At 38.4% G+C, this 19,175-nt stretch overlaps 1 protein-coding gene across 29 annotated transcripts in view; it reads right to left on the reverse strand.

Annotated features, from left to right (window-relative positions):
* Positions 1-19,175, reverse strand: part of tlx1 (T cell leukemia homeobox 1) — a 100,003-nt gene that overhangs the window by 61,446 nt on the left and 19,382 nt on the right. For 25 of the 29 annotated variants that reach the window (XR_007186787.1, XR_007186786.1, XM_048205039.1 and 22 more), the window contains 4 exons: positions 16,137-16,262; positions 8,363-8,464; positions 7,961-8,248; positions 7,467-7,572 (listed from right to left, as the gene is read on the reverse strand). The gene's annotated coding sequence lies outside the window, so the exon portion shown is untranslated. Of the gene's footprint in view, positions 1-409; positions 2,034-7,466; positions 7,573-7,960; positions 8,249-8,362; positions 8,465-16,136; positions 16,263-19,175 lie in introns of those variants that run through there. The other 4 variants (XM_048205042.1, XM_048205034.1, XM_048205035.1 and 1 more) reach the window with 3 other exon arrangements.

A 19,175-nucleotide genomic window follows, 5' to 3' on the forward strand; every position in this document is an offset into this window, starting at 1 on the left:
CATTTTCGAAAAAAATACAACCGTTTATGCTTTATAAACAAAATATCGCCTTGAACGTACTTTCCGCTTCCGCATTCTTCATAACGCTTATGCTGAATGTCCTACGCCTTCCCTATTCTAACGTTACTTACGGAACGAACGCGGTGCCAGTTTTGTTTTTTTCCGTCCAGTCAGGCAGCAGGTTCTTTTGCCACTCAGTCCAGCTGAGGGAGCGCGTTTTCGGCGGGAAAGTGACGTCGATGCATACCCTCTATAAGTGTTTGAAATAGCATTTTGATTAGCATTGGATTATAAATATACTTTATTACTACGGAAATACCTGAGAAGGCTTGAAGAAAACATATAAACCATGTATTGTTGTAGTCATCTGTTTATTTTATTCATGTTTAATTAATCAAAGCGTTTCTACCTTCTTTTTATTCAGTCACAGCGATAGCATGATGCCCATTGGGGATTTCCATAGGGGGGATTTCCTGCAACAGGGTTTGTTTGCGTATATTTGGAGTATTTGGAGTATCTGCTCAAGGGCGCCCTCCGGCGTCCAGTATGAAACAGACATGTTTAGCGCCAAGTAAAGCTCACTCAATCCTTTTCAGGGTAAAAATAGGAAAAAAAAATTCCTCTCTCTAAAGAACTTTGAGGGCAGGGGCGGACTGGCCATCGGGAGCACCGGGACATTTCCCGGTGGCCTGATGGTCATTCTGGCCTGCCGGCTGTCGCTGTGCTGTCGATCAGACTGACGTGCAATAGGCTGTATGCAACTGCGAATTAATTGACGCACTTATGAATCTACGAATCAGGCGATCGCGGAGTGAAAATGACACCACCACATGACCCAACATCAGCGAAGCACTGCCTAATTGGCTATATAGAGGCAGGCTTTATCTTGAAAAATAGTGCAAAAAATGGAGCGTAAACGCAAAGGAGGAGCAGAGAGGGAACGCATTAAAAGGAGAAAAGCCCTGGCCACAGACGCAGCAAGTTGCTGCAAAATCCCAGCCATGTTCGCCGGTAAGGGAACAGGTCGGTCAGAATTACATTTACATAATATTTACCAGGGGTGGGGAAAAAAATCGATCCGTTCGGTTCTCCACACTCGGTTCGGCACGCGCTCGGACCGCTGTTCAACGAACACTGTATCAGTGCATTCTCTTAAAGTGACAGTCTTTATATTAATTGAACAGCAACAACGAAGAAATCACTCACTGCTCTTGATTAAAAAGCTTTTGTAACTTTAATAAAGAATAATCTTTAATGTATAGTCCAAAATGCAATGCTGTTTTACATTGTTACTTTATTCAATTTCTGTACCTAAAAACTAATGCTAGACCTCCCTAAAAAAAAAAAAAACTGAAGTCAGTTTATTTTATTTGTATCTTTAATCTATTATATTTAATTGTGCTGTTTTTTGTAGTTAGAATATTCTAAATAATATGAGAAAATATATATATTTTTGAAAGTATAGTTTTTCCATAAATATAGCACATACAACGCCGTTGTAACAACGGTACCGAAACCGTGACTCTAAAACTATGAAACAAACCGAACCGTGAAAAAGTTGAACTGTTCCACCCCTAATATTTACTTAATCATTTGGCAGATGGACGCTTTCATCATTATTGAGTAAACATTGTTATCTGTAACATACATTGTCGTAGCTTTTGTTAAGTTTATTTTTGTTTGTGTTTCTGATACTTTTGATATACTTGAGTTGAGCGTTGGAAATATATAAAATATAGATATTTTAACATGTGAATATGTATCTTTTATTATCCCTTCTTAAAATGTGTAAGCCAATTTTATATTTGTCTTTGGTGTGGTAGTATAGATGGTCTATTCCTAGTGAGTTTTTGAGGGTTTATTTATTTATCCATTCATATTATGAATGGTAGTCTACCTGTTACATCAACTAACAGGGTTACCCTATAAGTTTAGAAGGCTGGTGGACACATGAATTTGGTGGTGGTGACTGCAGCAGCAGAGGTGGCCTGGGGTGGAGTCAAATTCCCGGCCTGATTTACTGTCCCAGTCCGCCACTGTTTGAGGGAAATATATAATCAATAATCTCCAGCGTACATAAGTGTACAGGGTTTTTTCCAAAGCGGCCCGTAGTTCATATTAAATCATGGTCTCCATTTTTGATTTTGCATACCTTCTAAAAAAAAAAAAAAAATAAATATATATATAATATATAATATAATATTTGATAATAAATCCTTAGACCTTTCTAACGATTTATATACATACTGATTGCATGTTAACAGGTAACCCCACATTTTGTCGTACAACTTTTAAATATTAATTTTCTAATTATTATCATATTTATAATTAAATACTAATGCTAAATACTTTAATAATGAAAGTTATTACAACAGTAATATTTGTTATTTGGTTTAATATTTTTATTTAACAATAATGATAATAATAATAAAAACAATTAGTCAAAATAATATATTAGCACAATTTTGGGCCAAATTGTGCAGCCCTACAAACAAGCAAAACAAGCGATTATGACATTGCAAAGGCTGCAATTTTTAATGATATAAATATGTACACAGCGTGTTAGTTTGCAATGTCATAATCGCACTAAGCCAAATTGTTTATATATTTTTTTTTCAATTGTTTTATAAAATCGCATTTTAAATCACAAGTTTAACCAGAAAAATCGCAATTAGATTTTTTCTCCAAATCGTGCAGCCCTAATGGTGACTGTGTGTTAGAAATCAGAAATGGTGAGAGAACATTGTGCTTGGTATGTTTTTCATCTTCAAACCAAAACTGGTTCTTAAGCCAAAAGTTTAATCACTTCTGGCTAGTGCACTTCCCATAATGTTTACGCATTAATTCAGTAGGCAAAGACAAGGAGAGTAGTCTTTTGTGACTGTGATGAGCATCTACATACGAAAACAATCCGGTCGAATGCGTTTTTAACTACCTCTGGAAGTGGTTGAAAGCAGACAACCACAAAACATTTTAGAGTCAGTTTACACCTCTATTTAGAGCCGTCCACTTGTGATTGGATCGACAAAAACGCATCTTAATAGCCTACCAGATGTAAATGGTGCCTGTGTGTTAAATACGAGCAAACCAGAGTCACAATCAACAATAGCAACGATAAACTTTCGTCAACTTCGTTTAAGTGAGTTGTCTGAGCCTGTAGTGTATGCACATAACATCTTCGTTCTGGGATCAGCCATGGGAATGTAAGCTCATCCGATTTGCTCCAGCAGGTGGGAACTGCTGGCCTCAGCATTTTCCCCAACAGAGACTCACTTTCTGGGGCACAATCCCTCAAAGCGTGTTCACTGCACCACACGCATACACAGACATGCCAACTCTCGCACGCACACAGATTTTGTCCTCCTAAGGAACGCTTTTTCTCTGTTGTAAAATGTCTCGCTGTCTGTGCTAACCGCCCCACAAGGACAGACCACACATATTTAACACATCAACAGGAACAGAAATTCGGTTCAGAATTATGCGGTCATTTTTTCCGCAAGCCAAGCATGACCGGCTCTGAATGTGCCGCAGTCAGACCATATCATGTTCAATTGACACCTCAGATCTCAATGACGAACCATTTTCGGAATTTCTTATATTCAAAGGTTGTTCTGATCAACCCTTTAGTCAACACCCAACATTTGTTTGAGTTACACTATATTTTACAGTGTTAGACAATTCTTGATTATGATTGGTCATTTAGCAGTCTGATATTTCGTAAGATTTCCTCGTCCATCGCATCACACCATTCTCTTTCTTGTCTCATAAAAGAACAACTGCCGCTATCTTGCATCTTATTTATCGATGAGTGTAGTGAAAATGACCTCAGAGTAAATTCAGTTTTAATGTCACCGTAATATTGTTTCATCTTCGTTGCATTTTGCAAATAATGGAGTATTTTCTAGATCTTAGTCAGGGTAGCGTCAACTTTTTCTTTCTTTTTTTTGACAGGAATGAAAATGAGGCTGTAAGGGATAAAATACTGTATGTTTTAATGGATTATAGTACTGTTATTTAAAAACATAGCAACTGTTCAGCTAAAGCCGAGTTCAGACTGCACGATTTTCAAAGTAGTCGGGTCACTGTTCTTTTCACACTGCATGACTATCTTGGCCAGCATTCAGTCGCTGCTGTGTTCAAACTGCACGATGGATCGGAGACAGAAGGTTTCACACTGCATGACTTTACAATAGGAAGAATCGCCGACAACTCTGTCTGCCACGCAAACTACGTTTCACAACCAAACACACGGGAGATGTGACAAGGAAACAACGCGATATCACGCGTGCAAAACCGGAGTTCTCACGTGAGACTGGGATTATTATTAAAAATGGTAGAACGCAAGAAGCTTGCAATATGAATTGCCTGTGCGCTGAATTGCAGGAAAAAGAGAAGAAGAAAAAGAAAAGAAGAATATGGAGGAGGAAATGGTTGGGGAGATGCGAGGAACAAGGATTGTGTGTTCTGCAATGAACTCCCCGCTGCTCTGTATCATGCTCTCTCATTGGCTGTCAGTCATCGCCGATGTAGTTTCAGTCAGAACACTTTTCACACAGCAGGATTTTGAATCGCCGACAGGTCCAGATATTTAGCATGCCAAATATCTCAAGGGTGTCGGCGACTCGTCGGCGATTCTCTCAGATCGCGTCTTTGCTCATTCACACTGCGTGACCGATTTGCCTGTGATTTCGGCATTTGTCGGCGATTTCTCAAAACCTGTCGGCGAGCCAAAATCGGGGCTAAAATCGTGCAGTCTGAACTCGGCTTAACAAAATGTCTTTCCGGAAAAAAAAATTCAACAGACAAAAACAACATAAAATAGACCCCTTAAAAGTTTGTAAACATTGCAACTTTCCTGGTGGGCGGGGCTTAGCTGGAGGCAAAAAGAGACGCTGGACTCAATGTTGACAAGCGTAAGCTAGCATGTTTTAGGAGGGATTTATTAAACATAGATGCAGAAGAAGGTTCAGAACTGTCCGAATATGTACAGTCACTGACTCTGCGGGACCGTGACAGCTATTTTTGTAAATTAACTTAAGTTTTGGATATTTCCTAGACAACATATGAATTACTTTCAGGTGGTTCGGGGAATTTTGTCAAGGTTTATTGTCTAATGTAACCTAACGCTGGGCTAACTATGATTATGGCTAGCAATGTGGATTATTTTAAGAGACCATTCAAAGGATGGCACACACATCTATCGCTGTATGTTTGTTTAACATTTAAGCTAGCTAGTGCGCTGAAAGTTGGCGACTTTTCACCTATAAAACAGAAACTTGCTGATTTGTACTAGATAAAACCAACACACCATTACATATGCATCGATTATTTTACTTGATATGAAGTGTGCACTGCAAACACGAGTATTATTTATGATCATCTCCGTCCAGTCTGTACACCGTATTGCATTCAACCACAATTATCTTTTTGATTTCCGTGAAGGAATGTCTGCCGGGATCTGGTAAAACTTTAGTTTTGAACCAAAAGTCCTGTTCCTTCTATTCTGGCAGCCAAAAACACAACAAGACGACATTTTAAAGTCAAAACCTCAAACTTTTAGCATGGCTGCTATGAGTTCTTATTTATGTTTTGCCTCCAGCTAGAGCGGTGACGTCACAGTGACGTAGGCGATTAAGGAGTCTATAGTTTTAAAAGTTGCGGGTTGTGGAAATGACATAATCTAGGACCTTTATATAGTGTGCGCTATTGTAAAGACTATAAGTCTTTCCCTCACATTCTCGTTTTCATCAGTGTTAAATTCAATACGGCGTCTATTCCAAAATCCCTTTCAGGCAAGTCATTTCACTCGGCGGCCATCTTTGAAATGCCTCTCGGGCAGCTATTTCAGTCATTCAAGTGAGGCTCCTATCTCTTTGAATAGGGAAACATCAGAATCTCCAAAGCTGTTTACCAAGCTTATGATTAAATTTCATATTCAGCACTATGCTTGTTTTTTGTAAGTTTAATGTAGAGTAACCTTCTTTGTCTGTTCCATCTGGTTGTTCACATGTTGTATACTGATTGTATACTTATATGTATTCATATTATATAGCAACTTACTGTAAAGCGTCCTTGGGTTCCTGAAAGGCGCTAAATAAATAAAACATATTATTATTATTATTATTATATTTGAACTCGCCAATGAAATCTGACAACAACTGTATCATAAATGTGGTTTCTTGCTCAAATAGCTTTAAAAACGCTTATTTTCAGGCTGGATCAGCCAATGCGCATGCACAATCCTAAGTGCAAGTTTCAGAACACTGACTGTTAATATAGCAACCAGAGCTTAACGGCAGCTGCAGTGATGCGATGACTTCACCAATTGGTGATTGGCTTTTTTATTTAGAAGGCAGAACTTTAATCCAAATTTTCTGAAGTGACTCAACTGTTTTATGATGAACAGATTTAATTTAGGATTCTATAAACCTTGATCAGCGAACATAAACAAAAGCTCAATTGGACCTGAATGATGTGTGAGAACAAGCCTCTTCCAGAAGCTCAAAGATGCTGCGTAACCAATGAGATTCATTCTTGTGTGCTACGCATCACATGTGAGCTTCCGCAAGAGGTTTGTTCTCGGTTGAGCTTTTGTTTATGTTCACTGATCAAGGTTTGTATGTGAGAAAAAGCCTAAATTAAATCTGTTCATCATAAAGCAATCGAGTCTCATCAGAAATTTTGGACTAAACCTCTCAAATCATATGGATTAGTTTTCCAAACTCTTTATGAACTTTTTGAAGCAAAGTTGCAAATGTGTAGGCTGACTGTGGGGGGACAAAAAGCTCTCAGATTTCATCAAAAAGATCTTCATTTGCGTTGCTAATATGAAAGAAAGCCTTACGGGTTTGGAACGACATGAGGGTGAGTAATGACAGAATTTTCATTTTTGGGTGAACTAACCCTTTAAAGTAATAAACAGGTAAGTATAATACACATATTCTCTAGAACTGAAACTACATGTTTAAGAATATGAAAATCTGCTTTTCCTCCCAAAATGCACAAATCAATAATCTGATTGCTTTGGAAAGTAACAGTAATAGGACATCCTATTTCAAACAGTAATTGGGCATACTAACAATGCTCACCTTCACTTTCAAAAATAAAAGTTCCAGGTTTTTTGTAGCAATGCCATAAAAGAACCATTTTTGGTTCTCCAAAGAACCTTTCAGTGAACAATTCTTAAAATAACTTTTTAAAACCCTAAATAACTTTTTTCCACAATAAAGAACCTTAATTTGTGCAATGTAAAGTTTCCATGGACATGGAAGGTATTGAACCATAGATGCAAAGAATCTTTATTTTCAAGAGTGCTGTTATTAAAATGTTCAAAGGTCCTCGTGGAGCACATAGAGACCTGTGACGTGGGACATTGTTCTCTCTTCCCTCTTGCCCAAATATGCACGTCAAACAGGTGCCGTTGAAACACAAAGCAAGCAACACACATACAAAAAGTGCACACTTACCCCTCATTAGCCATTCAAATCCAATGAGAGCAAAGAATCAGGGGTAAACAGGTGACGCAAACTGCTGACTGCAATCTCTAGGATAGTGAACAGTGTAAATCTCGGCCTGCAATGAGACACAATATCTCTAATTACACCAGCCCAGGATGTTCTGATGGGCTTTATTTAACACACTTTGATGTTATGAATTCCAGGTGCACAGTTTAATATTATATGTATTACTTATTTTGTTGTTTAAATCACCATAAAATTCAGACAAACTAGAATAAACACCTGTAATATTTCGTCCATAAGCAAGCAGCAGAGCATCTAGTGATGCTACTGTAACATTAAAGTGCTGCTATCTATTTGTTCACGGCATCGCGCGCTATGGCTGAAGGGTAATGTATAAGGGTTAATCAATGCATCTTCATCTGACAGACGCTGGGCTGGTCAAGCAGGCATTACCCGGCCTCATCACTAACATAATGAGCCATTTCCACATCAAGATTTACCTCTTGCTGCCTGCCTCCTTTTCTTCTCTCCTCTTCCACAGAGCAATTTATTCATAAATATAAAAAGCCTCTTCAGAGTCAGCACTTTTCTTGTACAGTAATTTTGAGGCATGTCCAGGGGAGTTCCTCTTTAAATGATGCAGTGTTCTTCTCAGTGGCAGAAGCTCTGACTTGGCACTGTAGTTTCAGCTGATTAGGGAGAAACGACTGTGGCTAGTGTCATACTATTTACGGTCTCATCTTTATTTCTGTAGCAGTACCCAAGTCCTGTTGGTGCGGGAATGCATGCTGTGCAAATATAGGAGTGCACACAGCGAAGAGATGTATAACTAACTCAGGGGTAGTTTGTTAATTAAAGGGATAGTTCACCCAAAAATTAAAATTCTGTCATCATTTACTCACCCTCAATGACTTTTTCTTCTGAAGAGCATGCAAGAAGTTTAGCAAAATGGTCTTGCTTCTCTTTTCCAAAGCAGCAGAAATGAATGGGGAAAGAATGTCAAGCTGCAAAAATATCAACAACAAAAAAAAAAAAAAAGCATGTTAAAATAGTCTTCTGAAGCCATACAATATGTTAGGAACAGACTGAAATTTAAGCTTCACAGTAGCTCACAAACTACAACAATCCTTTTAAATTTTTCATTAAAACATTTTCAGCTGTGTGTTACCCATAAGATGAAAAAGACACCAGCAGAGTTATATACACTACCATTCAAAAGTTTTGGGTCAGTAAGATTTTTAAAAAAATTAATGAATTAATATGTTTATTTGCTATAGATGCATTAAATTGAATATTTCCCTGAAATATCACTGATCCACAAAAATATTTCAACATTTATTATATTTAAAAATTGACCACCAAATCAGCATATTAGAGTAATTTCTGAAGGATTGTGTGACTATGTCCATCAAAACAAACAAAATGTTATCAAATTTCATGCTTTTCACGGGGACATCTGGGAGTAAACTGTATTGTCTTGTTGGATATAATTTTGAATGTTAATTTATATTTTTTTACTTGCAAAAACATAACTTTTATAGTATTTTACTTTGCCCTGTTAAATCTAATAAGCTTTTCCACAGTACGTAAGGTAATTTACAGTTAAACCACTGAACATATTTAAACTGTTTAACAATTTATTCCATTTAAATTCAGAGAGGGAGAATGGAACAATTTTACACAACTTGTTAGCATCTTAAAAACTATGAATAATGTGATCATTATAAAGTCCACTGATGTCAATGGAGTTGTTATTTGCATAAACCTCATAGACTGAAAATGGGCATCAATTTTTTTTTTTTACTGCACAGCACACATGGCCAAGTACGCGGTCCTAAACTCCAGGCTAAGTTTATAGTGTTCTGTGCAGCAGATGAAGTGGCAGTCAGACAGGCCTGTTTCTCTTCTTCAGTGCTGAACTAAAAGTGAACTCACTCTGCTATATATAAATACAGCTTTGCAGCCAATCAGTGGCGTGGCTCCGGGGCATCATCTTGCTGCGCTGACTTTCCCATTACGATAATGTGAATCTCTCGCTCAGCCTCATAATACTGGCAAGCGTGGATAAAATACTGTCTCCCCTCTGCTCCACGCCGGCCTGCTCCCGCTCCTGCCACACACACACTGAGAGAGTGTCTGTGCATACTAATGAATTTGTGCTTCAGGGCCTTGGGACTGGCAGCACGGCACTGAGCAGGTGTTTCCTGTAGGGGGCGCAATATAAACCTGACGTGGTGAGTTCCATGTAGTCACAAGTTGTATACAGGAGTGGGATGAGGGTAGTTTTTTTTTTTTTTTTTTTTTTTTTTAACAGCGTATAAGTGCAAAACATGTTGCTTCGGAGTGCTCTTTGAATAGTGCACCCAATATTGCAAAATTAATTTTTGTCCTTTTTTCAGTAAAAATACCAAAACATCATTAGAACAAGATTAATTTACTTGCATAAGATAAAAATTTCATTCAAGAAGTGTTTATTTTTCTTACTGCACTGACCTTAAATTGTTATCTTTTTGCTTAAAACATGAAAAAAATATTTCTTGATTCAAGATGCAGTTTCTGGAGCCGAAAAAAAAAAAAACATGCAGTTTTGCTTAAATTTATCTTAAACATCCTTGGAACAAGATTCATTTACTTAAAGCAAAATTGCATAAGATAAAGATTTAATTCAAGAACTGTCTATCTTTCTTACTGCACTGGCACATATTTTTCTTGTTTTAAGCATATGCCTGAAATTGATACATTTTTGAAAATTTCATATCATCATACCATTGTCAGCAGTTAGGTTATATTTTTGCTAAATTTACATGTAGTTTACAATCATAATAATACTACGTATTTGTGATACAAAATATATAATCCTACTTTTATTACTTTATTACTATTTATAACACTGCAAGACGCTGCAGAAAGACCAGAAGTTAATCTACCAAATATGTTTTAACACACACAAAAACTGAGCCTTAAGTTCTCATTTTCTCCATTATATCTTCCAGAAATGTGAAAGCCAAGACAAAAGTGTCCATGACCGCAATATCCTGATATTGCAACACGTTACCTGGTCACCTGTACCATCCCATACACTCACACACAGGTAAACTCACTCGCAGAGAATCCCAGACACATACACACACTGCAGTGGGGGTGGAGTCGGGGGACTCGTGGAGCATGAACGGAAAACATGAAAAGAGCGTTTTGATGGGGACACTCTGTTTGCCATTTCTAATTTGTAGGCGGGGGACGAGAATGGGGCGATCACAGCGTGATTCATATTAAAAGTCAATTGGCCTTCAAATTCCTCGGGTCCCCCAAAGTCACTACTGGTGAGAAGGAAATGAGTCTTAATGGAGTGGCAGTGCCACAATAAAATATCGGAAATTGAATCTGACCACAAAACTCAATGGTCCAGGCACAGCACCTGAACGACTGACCATTACAGATATGAGATTCTTTCTTTTCGGACCATTTTTTCCTTATCTATTATTTGGCTATACGGACGTCCTCCGATTCTCTGAAAGTCCTTTAGTGTCCACCTTTCCTCTCTCGCCTGAACATCGGAGCACTTAGCAGTAATCTGTTTCGGCCTCACTTTTAATTTCTCGCATGTCTGCCTGCGCTCTGAGTGCTGGGGTAACTGGGTAGGCAATACAAAGCAAAAGGCCATAAAACCCTCCTGCTGTGTGAGATATATTAACTTTAACCTCATGGTAATTACCAAAAACTATTTAAAACCAACTTTTCCATTTAGGCTACTTTCCGCTAGGTTACTCGTGACAACTGCCCACATTTTAAATGACTATAAACTGACAGGATCAAGAAATCACAAAGATTCATAAGCGGACATGCAGATGATCATGTTAGATTAAAGTCATATAACTTCGCTAGTAAATTTTAGAGCTCTTATTTTGGAGAATATCATGACACAGTCCTTCATATATGAATATACTGAAGGAAATTTTATGTTAGGTTTAAGCCTATAAAGCCTAATGTATTATATTTGATACATGAATTTCTAAGGCCTCTAAATTATCATCATGATCAAAACGTCCCCGAAAAATCAGTTGTACACAATTGCCTTCGTTCGTCTAATTGATAATTCATACTTTTTAGTAAGTAAAAAGCTTTTTTAGTGCAATTCTAACTGATTTTTATAAAGTAAATGTAATGACTTTAATATAGTTATTAATATGTTTTATTTACTGGACTGAAAGCAACTTAGGTTTACTTGATAATCAATACACAATTTTTTTTTAAAAAACCTTGTTAAATTGTAAGCATCAAATAGGCTTTATCACCTTACTATGAAAATTATTGGGTGACAACTGATAATTATATATTATTTTATGTTGTCTCTTATACTGTTACTGTTATCTAATTGATTTACAAGCACTCAAAAAAAGCAAAGTTTTTTCTCCTCGAGTGTGAAATCCAAATTCTAATATTCATATTTTATCTAAAGGTTCACTAAACTATTCCATTTAGAAAAAAATGACTTTTCTTATTATTATTTTACACCAGGCTTTAAAGGGTTAACATGATTTAGAATATCTGCTTTGCTAATAGAGCACTACAGCATGTTTAACCATCTGCAAAGAGGATATTCAAGAGGATGGTCTGTATAGATCAGATTAACAGAAGTGAAATACTGAATAGGCTAAACAAAAAAAAAAAAAAATTAGTATAGAATCCATTTGCAGTCATACAGGGAAAGGTGAGAGAAACACGTCTAATCCTGACACGAGCACATATTGCCCTCTTCAGGCCTGGCTGTGTAAGATGACCCGGCTCATTTGTCATCCTGGCTGGAGGAAATCCAAACAGCTCAATATCATGTTTAACTAATCAGACAAGAGAATCTATTTAATGACAGCCTTGAGACATGAGATAAATGTTAGCCACTCACTCAGTCAATTCAAACTGCCTGAACACTCAATCACGATATAATCTACGATTCGGAACTAATAGCCAGAATATAGTGGCTTATTTTGTAAACACGGTACTCATTTTGCTGAGCTTGTTAAGCCCTCTCATTTTAAGTCTAAAATGACTTTGGCTTCAGCTACATGTGTAAAGATAACTCGCCATCCCTCTGTGCCACTCTGTTCTCCCTCCTCCTTCCTTTTCTCTGTATTCATCTCCATGACAGATGCAGAGTGAGGCCTGAGGCTGCAGTTAAGAATATGTGATGCAGAGATTCTTTATTAACATTTCATTCCCATTCCCTACACGACATAAATTAGATGGGACGTTAAAGGCTGTCAGCTGTGGCGATCTGTCACAGAGCCTTGGCTCCGTCCGTCGGCTGTCCCCTGACTTCTGCAATGTCTGCCACCACCAAGCCGATAAGCTCACAGTCTTCATTGTGGCTACACACAGAGCTGCCAATGAAAGGAACCGAACTGCAGAACCACAAACTACAAATGAGCTCTAATTCAGCGCATTTTCTGGACCCCGTTCACAAATTCGGCCCCCTCACCTTTGCGTGCACGCGCGAGCTGTGCTCTAGCATGATGTCGGCACTGGTGCGACTCGATTATCAGCGTGTGCTCATGGCGAGAGATCTGAGATGTGTCTTATGGCTAGCTCAACGCTAATGTATTCATCATTAATCTTATCAGCGCTGCCTTTCCACATCATTTCAGGGCAGTAGCACGATTTTTATCTCTAATTTGATGGTAATGAACCCATCAGCATGGAGTGGTTGATGAATATGATGAAAAATGGCATTCATATTCACTTTGGACAAGCCACATCTTCTTATCTCATTAGAAAAACTGATATTAGAATATCTCTTTATTTATGAAAATGTACATTAATCGTGTAAGGTCTCTTGGTCAAGACACTTTTAAAAACGAACAAACAATATAAACTACCAGAAAAATGTGTAAGGCACATGTACTGGGAATTCACTCTGATAAAAATTCTGCACAATGGCCATTATAATGCACGATGGGTAGTATATAATTTGTAATGATTTTGATAAATTTGGCTCAGGAGTGGCTACAGGTGGGTAAAGCCCATCCAAGAAAAAAATAAAATAAAAACTAACACTATTAATAATATACATACAAGATTAGTACTTCAAAACCTACTTGTGCCTGTTGCTAGTGTGCAGATTTTCAAGCCTGGCCAGACAAACCATGCCACCATCTACAAACACTCTAGGCGAATATTTCCAAGATCGAATATTGAACCATGATGGCTTATCCCAGCCAATTTTGGGAGGTTACCTCAAACTTTACTTTACGGAAAGACTGCTAGGGGTTTCAGTGTGGTACCAGTCTTCACTGTAGTTTTCAATATGCTGTTTTCTGTCTCGCAGGTTTGGTTGGGGCAATATGGAGGACATATTTACAAACCAGACATCTGCAAAAAGCAAATATCTATATTCAGAGACAATTATTAGTCCAATTATTAGAGGCTGTAATTACTGGATTCCAAATTCATGCATCAAGTCATTAAGGCAAGTGAGTTCACTCAGGACAACTGGACCTTTTGTCCTAGGCCTGGGTTTGAGGGGGACCCCAGAAAGTTATCATGATTTCATCGGAGAGTGTTTTGTACCAGGCCCAAGAGTTGTTTTGATAACTAAAAGTAAAACTATTAAAAACAGTTTTTGTTAATTGTACTAGCATACATTTGAAATATTAGATGAAAACCTAAACATAAAAAAAACGAAAATAGTTGCCATGGCAACTATCTGAAATAAAATTTAAGGTGCGTCCCAATTCGCGTACTTATGCACTATTCTATGACGTTTTTAAGTATAAATAGTGCGAGTAGTGCGTTCACACTGAAAATTCCAAAAAGAAAAAGTACACTTTAAATACCCGGATGATGCACTAAATTAACAGAAAAAACGAAGTGTGGAATGTTGGACACTTCATGCACTCAACTGTCGCAGCTTTAATTACATAGTGGAGGGGAAGGGAGGATCGGACTCTGTTGTTAAATGACAAAATAACCTTATATAATTCACGCACTACATGAATGAGTGCATAGTGCACAAGTACATAGTGTATAAGTGCATAGTGTATAGTGCGTCATTTGGGACGCAACTTTAGAGTCATGCTTAAGCTAAATGACTGTTTAGTGTACATGATTCAGTTAAATGTATTTTTTCAAAGTCATACCTGCTTCAGCTACGCGCACCAGGATGGCATCCTAGTAATTCCACTATCAAAGGTAGCTGACCTTTGCTTTCTCAGTGCTTCCGAGTGCAATCCTAGCTGGCGGTGTCGTGAGGTGTATGTAGTTTTTGTTGTTTAAATTGATGGCTCAGTGGTACACACAGTAGATGAAATGTCAGCGCTGAGAGGGGCAGCACTGCCCCGGGGTCTCCACGGACTCCCCTCTCCCTCAGATAGGAACACAAATTGGATATAAGGTTTGATCACTAAGCCCAAATGTTACTTTCCCATTTTTTTTAACGCATAGACAGAAATGGAGGAGGGGGGGCACTCTGTGTGACCATAAATGACATATGTTTGTCACCTTTAAATGAAATGACCTATTTTGTGGAAACAGCTATAAGCCTACTTGTGCTCTTTCAGGAGAGGAGGACTGCAATATGTCGTAAAAGATTGGCTTTCTTTTCTGTCCCAGCAAAACACAGAAACACCCTCAGGGTATGTCATTTCCCTCTCCGGGAAGGTTAACATAAAGCTTGCACTCAAAAGAGTTACTCAAGCAAAAGTAATGCAACTCTAAATTCAAAAAAATCATCCATATAAAAATAAACAACAAGCCTCTTTGTGCGCCACTAACAGTAGCGGTCTTCCGCTAAATGGACGAGTTTGCTGTCCTCCAACCCATATTGAGTTCTGGAAATCTTACAACGACTGCTCACACGCTGCCCATATTAGCGAGTTAACTACTGTATGGTTTGCCTCCCTGCTGGTTCTTGAGTGGCGAGCGCTGATGAGCTCTTTGTCGCCTGTGCCTTTCTAAAGAGGAGAGGCAGCCGCTTCTGTCGAGTTGACTAGATGCCAGGCCTTCCAGTTTGGCCCGATCCCTCAAGCATGAGCCTCACATATTCAAGCTGTTTCAACAGCCTGTCAGCTAATGGGATTTGGGAGAGGTACATTAAGCCTGTATGAATCTGTGAGGGAGAGCAGGACTCTGGATGCTCATATTGCTGTGCCATATTAAAGGGCTGGAAAAGTGCTTTCCTGCTCCGTGTCTTCCTGTTAAATGTCAGGCCACATATGCTAGGAGAGAAGTAGCAATGGCTCCGATATGTTGTGCTTATGCTGCATTAAACCCATAGAAACCTTGATTTGTCCAATCATCCCTGGGGGTGACAATTTGTTCACCATGTTAGATCTAGTTTCTGTGTCCTAATGTGGTGGGGTCACTGCTGAGGATGTGTTGGCACACTGGAGTGAAATGGTGACTATTGACACAAAACCCTGACAAATTACTCTTGATGCAAATTTCCGAATCTTGAGGAACATGGTTTCTGTGCGGATGGTAAAGCATTAAAATAAATGGTTTGTATTTGAGTTTATTGCCATATCAGCTTGAAAGGCTATTTCATGGCAGATATAGATAATAAACAAACATTTGATCAAATTCAGCTTAGAAAAAATGAGTAAAACTAAAAGAAATAAGTACAAAATGATTAAATACAACAATATCTTTAAAAATCAATCAATCCATCAATCATTATTTACTCACCCTCATGTTGTTCCAAACCTGCAGGTATGGACTGCATGCGCCACTTCTGCATTCCTTATCCCCATTCACTTTCATTATATGAACACGGATAGCCAGGTCATTCTTCAAAGATTCATATTTTGTATTCTATTGGAAAAAAATAAAAACAGCAACATAACTTTAGAACAGTATGCATTATTGCTTTAAGTGCCCAGATCACATACAATTCTGTCATTAGAGGTTTGTGAATTGTGTTAGTCGAAGGCAAAGCCAATGATATTTATTAATGAACACAATAAAGTCAAGTGCCAAGCAGTGATTTGCTAAAGGATTGTCTGGACAGCAGTATGAGTGGCATAATAAAGGCCATTTCTCCAGCTGGGTATAAAATAAGAAAAATACATCACCCATATTCCACCCAACAGCAGGGCCCAGTCCATGCCGCAAATGCAAAGATGGCAGAAGGGTGATAAATTTCAGCAATGCCTTGAGTACTATAGACTAATCCGTGTGAGCAATCACAGGAATAATTGATAAACCAGATAAGATTTAATGTTCCCGGCCGTCACCGTGGGACCGGGAACCTCTGACACTTTGACGTGTATGGTGTGCGCGCGTGGGGATGAAGTGTGTGCGTGACTGATGGATCTGTGTTTGGGCGAATGACAGCGGCGGTGCTAAAGCGAGCTGTTTAATTAACCCTACGGCGAGTGGCTTGTCACAAACGCCCATTTCTTCCTGACTGAGACCTCAGCAGATCTAAGGGAAAGGCACGGATGAAGAGGAGGAGGGGAAAATAGTAATAATATGGATCCACAGCGCAAGATTGCTTTTTTTATTCTATTTTATGGGTCAGTGATCTGCATTCATTACAGGGACGTGAAGACATTCAGTTGTAAGACTAATGCCTCCTTCCTCTGGACTGAGAGTAGTTTGTAGATTAATATGTGACACATTAATATGTGACGTCTTATTCGAGGTGGATTTTAAATCGTAAATAAACTGGGGGTGTTCATTTAGCGAAAATTATGCGATCATCGGTTCCTTTTTCCATTAGATCAATTGAATTATAATCAATTAAAACTATGATTGTTCCTTCAGCTTTGATCTATTCCTCTCCTGGCATTTCAATAAAGACGACACTTAGTCAGGCACCAGCAAAGCGTTCGTGATTTTAGCACAGGACAGTGAAGGTGTAGATTAGCTCTGGGAAAGTTCAAGCAGAAACCTTAAATCAAGGTTGAGTTTAACCCCCATTCATCTTGCATATTGATGGCCACATTCCCTCCCTCCCCTTGTCTTCCATAGGGATAATGCATTCTCCAGCCTGGAATTCTATCAGAGCGGTCTGCTTCGTCAGTTAAATCAATAGGCAGCGTATGGCGGCGGGTCAGCAGTCACGTTCTGCACTGCGTCTTCAGGCAGCAGGCTGATAGTTTGAGTGTTGGAAATTTGCTTAAAGCCCACACCAATTAACTTCAGGATGATGAATGCTAGGGGTGGGCAGGGAAGGGCCGAGGGGTTCTGCCTCTTTTTTTTGTGCGAGAGTGTGAGAGTCTCAGCTGCTTTGGTGAAGAATGGGGAGAAGGAGTGGGAGGGGCCACTTTCAAACAGATAAAACCGGGCGCTTTGGGTCTGGGTCAGCCCACCCCCTAATGATTATGTCAATCTGTGTAAGTGAGCCAACATTGGAGCTGTCAGGACGTAATCAGTCAAAGCTGGATTTGTAAAAAGCACTGGGGAGACGCACAAGGCTGGGCACAAGACATTTGCATGGGGAATTGCCCTAATCTGTGGAGAGGAGGCGGCGCAGGGGTCAGACTCTTTTGTTGAGGTTGACAGTCAGCCCTGTTGAAATGAAGTGAGCAGCGTGTGTCTCCTCATCACATAGCTCATAAAGAGAGCGGAGATCTGCTGGAGGAGGGATGCCGAACAATAGTGAGAAATCAGCACCAGGTTTTCACAATGTGGAGACTATTGATTAAGCCCTTCAATGGAAGGAACACTTCATAAAACACTTCATTTCAGCTCTCTTCAAAAGAACAACAAAAACACTTGTTATTATTCACTAACCATTAGGAATTTAACTATTCCTGAACAATTCCAAATTCTTCTGAGGAACCATTAAATCTATAACTAAACTATATTTGACTATACTATTACAAAAAAGAATTATGGTAACATTTTTAAAAGTATATTTTATAGTATATTTATTGTGTGCATAGTATATTTATTGATGTAAATAATAAATAAAGTTATTTGTGTTAAAAAGTGTGTATATATATTAAATTATCAATTATGTGACAGCAAAGACTTGTTACAAAAATTTGTATCTCAAATAAATGCAATTATTTAGAACATTCTATTAATCAAATAATAACAAATGTTTCTTAAGCACCAAATGAGCATATTATAATGATTTTTAAAAAAAGGCTCATACGAAAGCTAATAATCTAATTCATTTAGTATAGAGGTGGGAGAATGCAACTTCATGAAAATCTCAGATTTTTTTTTCTTCTGAATAAGAACTGGTTCTAGATTATTCAACATCTAAACCAAAAGTGCTGACCTCTAAAACACTGCAGAATACGGTTTATATACAAAAACATTAGTTAACTATATATTCTTCTCTATAGACTAAACGAAAGCTAGACTACTTGGTTTCTGACCCTATAGATAACACACAACAAAAGGTCAAAGCACTTCCTGCGATACAGACTTGGTAAGTGACAGCTCAAAGAGTTTTTGAGAAGCTGGAGTGGAGACAAGAACATTTAAAGTGTCACATGGCTGTGAGGAAGATGAACGTCATCATGGGGAGCAACAGCTGCTACACTTTGAACAGTCAGGGACCAGATGTCACCCAAATACCACAATCTATTCACTATACTGAGCACAACCATAAAGGGAGATATGTTTATATGTTTATGACTGAACAGCTCACATCTTCTAAAGAGTGCTACAGCACTACAGGATGTAAATTTTACATATTAAATTACTGCCAGTGGACCAGAGAAGGCCAAACTTTAGTCCTCATGTAAACTTTCCTCCATTAATTAG

Source organism: Megalobrama amblycephala, linkage group LG10 (genome assembly GCF_018812025.1).
Source record: "Megalobrama amblycephala isolate DHTTF-2021 linkage group LG10, ASM1881202v1, whole genome shotgun sequence".
In the NCBI taxonomy this organism is placed as follows: Eukaryota; Metazoa; Chordata; class Actinopteri; order Cypriniformes; family Xenocyprididae; genus Megalobrama; species Megalobrama amblycephala.